Source organism: Rosa rugosa, chromosome 2 (assembly GCF_958449725.1).
Source record: "Rosa rugosa chromosome 2, drRosRugo1.1, whole genome shotgun sequence".
Lineage (NCBI taxonomy): Eukaryota > Viridiplantae > Streptophyta > Magnoliopsida > Rosales > Rosaceae > Rosa > Rosa rugosa.
Genome location: NC_084821.1, coordinates 12,963,653 through 12,966,862, shown reverse-complemented (window position 1 = coordinate 12,966,862; position 3,210 = coordinate 12,963,653). Strand labels below are relative to the sequence as shown.

Below are 3,210 nucleotides of genomic sequence, written 5' to 3'. Positions count from 1 at the left end.
CTACAAATATTAAAAATTAAAAATGTTGGGGATAGAAATTTAATTTGATCTCCTATTTTTGGACTTTGCAAATAATTGATAAAAGTATAAGCGGTTACGCTGAATTCCAATTTTGAACGAAAAGAAGTACCGCGAAATTTACCAATTTTTTTGGCGCTTTTTTTTTTTAAGTTTTTATTTGTATGCGATTTGGCCAAAAAAATTGCACAGCGGCAACAAAGCAGAACAATTGAGATAGATCTCACATATAACTAGCCTCTTAAGGGAAAAAAAAAGCTCTCTGTTTCAGTTCTTCAACAATATTCGACTCACAGCAATGCGACTGCCCCATAAGAAACTCCGAACACCATTACGTCCCAGCAGCGGTATCTCTGTCATTAATCCCTCTCATCCATCTCCTTAGTTTCCCTTATCCTCGTTTAGTACCCTAAATCTCGAATTAGGGTTTTTCATGTTGGTAGAATTTCAGTCTATTTTTTCAGTTTTGATCTGCTAATTTTTGTTTTCTGGTTACAGTATTGCAGCTTAGTCTCATTGGATTTGGGTCATATCTGGTAATAATCATTTTCATATGGCTTGATTAATTGAATTTTGATTCATTTGGAAATTTGCAGTTTCTAGAATTAAATTACATATAAATTGGGTCATATCTATGTGTGTGTCGAGGAATGGTATCTTTGTTAGCAAACTAGAATTGATCTTGGCTTAATGCATAATCTAGAAAGAACTGAACTTGACGGTTTTCTTTTTTTTTTTCTAGTGCACACCACCTGTTCGATGAAATGCCTCATAGAACCCTTCAAATTTTAATTGGGTGGGAAAGCAGTATCTTTCAGCTTTCTGTTTAATTGGGTGCTGGAAATTGAGCATTTTGGGTGTGAAAGTTGCAATCTTTACATCAGGTTTTAGGTGGTGGTGTTGTTGAAAGCTAGATTTCTTTTGAGTTTATATTATTGCACACCCAACAATGATATCAGGGGTAACTGTTTCTCACCAGAAAAGCTACATGATTTGTTAAAGCAGACAAGCATTATGCCTCTGATTCTCACACCAGGTTTGTTGCACTCGGTATTTCTTTGCTGGAGAGGAGCTGACTCCAACATAGATAGATGTTCCAGAGGCCAGCCAACAGTATCCTCTACTTAGACCAGAAGAGCTCCATTTGCAAATTGCAAGCTGGTAGTCATTTTGTTACTAAACTAAGATGCATCAGTTCAACTGACTTGTCAGTGATGCCCATTTATGATGCCTGTTCATCTTCTAATATGTTTCCATTTCATTTTATTAGTCAATTTGGATTTTTTCTTTCACCTTTTAAATGTTTTATCATTTACTCAATGCTTATGGCTTATGCTGCTCAGGTTTTCATTTTATTCAGCGATAGTTCAATGTACATCCTTTGTCCAATTGTTTCATTTGAAAGGTAATTTATTCCTCATGTCAGGCCCTTTTGCATTCTAGTCCTAATTTATTTATTTTTTAGTTTTTGGATTTTGTCCCTCTAAATCTGCCTCTGTGTGTGTGAATATATATATTTGACAGATTAGATGGTCTTATAAACAGATCAATCAAAGCAATTTGGCCAATTTTCTCTTCACCTATGTCTTTTGTCTGTGTGAGTAAGATGTTTTGATGTTTTGTTGTAATTTATGAGGTTCCGAATCACATGTTAACTGATATTTATATTGGAGTGTTTTATTTTGCAACAGTGTCTATAACTAGAAATCGATAGTAGATATATATAATGATGCCCAGACTTTTGGCCTAAAGTCGCTCAACTCAACGGCTGTTAGTAATTCAAATCTGGTTATTTTTTGGTTGGAAGCAACATTTCCAGAATTGCAGGGCAAACAGATGGCTCTAATCTATATGTAATAAGAGCTCGTCTTTATGCTTTTATTTGTTACCACTCCCTACGCTAGACCCAGAGACCGGTGGATCATTCAGAGGCTAGCCATGTAGTCCGTAATCTGTGGGGATAGGTTGTATAGAAAAGTTAACCCGGTTGCACCACTCTCATTGCAGGTAACTGTATTTTCTTACATACGGCAGATCTATGGATGTTGTGTGTGAATTAGCAATGTCAAGCAAGGCATGACATATCCATGTCAAACAAGCCAATTCATGATTCACTCTATTTTTTGTGTCGGTTCAAAATTTCCAATTGCAAGGAGTGACTCTCTTCAACGCTCCCTGTTTGGGAATATGTATGTACCACCGCCAGCACTCTTGTGGCTTAGGTCTGATATGATTGGGAATAGTTTTTTATTTCTTTTTGTTACTAGAACTGCATGAGAATCTTTATGGCAGAATGTTTGCAAAGTCATTCACTCAATAAATTTCAACTGTGAAAGCATTGTAAATGTGATTACTTGAAGTAGTTCTCTATTAATATATTGCAATTTTATTTCAATTTCCTAAATTGATGCACTAGATTATGGTTGAAAAAAATTGTCGTCTGTTTGGCTAGTAGATAATGAATTTATCCTAGAAATCATTGTAAAATTTACTATCTCCCTTGTCACCTATAACGTTGTGAATTTAGAAACCGATGCAATAGCTCCTCAAAACCAATGTTTTTGACTCGAAACTGTTGTGTAATGAAGTTGGAAAATATTTTTTAACTAAAAACTGATGTATAGAATCCTTCAAGCCAACATTTTTTTCGTTAAGAACCGTTGTGTTCTAAAATTGTTGAAGGCCAAAAGTAATGTATAAATTATATTACCACATCGATTTCTAAGTAAAAACCATTATTGAATAATTAAATACACAATGGTGTATTTAGTGCTAACGGTATTTGCTATGTATAACTACAACGATTTCTAACTAAAAACTGTTGTGCTTTATTATGTTAGACATCAGTTAAGTACCGTTGTGGAGTGAAACATAAAAAGACAACACTCACCTAGACAACGAATATATATTTTTGCAGACAACGGTGCGTAACCGCTATCTATTTAGAATATTGTACTAGTGCTCAATGAGGAAGACCCCAGAAAACTATGGGTAGAACTCGAGCAGCGTTTTGGCAACGTTCATGACTCCCTGCTTCCTAATTTAAAAGTGAGATGGCATAGCCTCCGCTTCTGTGATTTCAAGTCTGTACTTGACTACAATTCGGAAGCACTTCGTATCAAGTATTTGATGGAATTCTGTGGGTAGAAAATCACTGATACGATGTTGATGAGAAGACTCTCTCTACCTTCC

At 35.3% G+C, this 3,210-nt stretch overlaps 1 long non-coding RNA gene across 3 annotated transcripts; it reads left to right on the top strand.

Annotated features, from left to right (window-relative positions):
- Positions 1 to 224: 224 nt before the first annotated feature.
- Positions 225 to 2,413, top strand: LOC133732730 (uncharacterized). 3 transcript variants are annotated; one of them, XR_009857295.1, is made up of 3 exons: positions 225 to 365; positions 517 to 554; positions 761 to 2,413. It is a non-coding gene; the product is annotated as an uncharacterized LOC133732730 (long non-coding RNA). The 3 variants fall into 3 exon arrangements; XR_009857296.1 differs by having other exon boundaries at positions 225 to 554; positions 998 to 2,413; XR_009857294.1 differs by having other exon boundaries at positions 225 to 554.
- Positions 2,414 to 3,210: the final 797 nt, after the last annotated feature.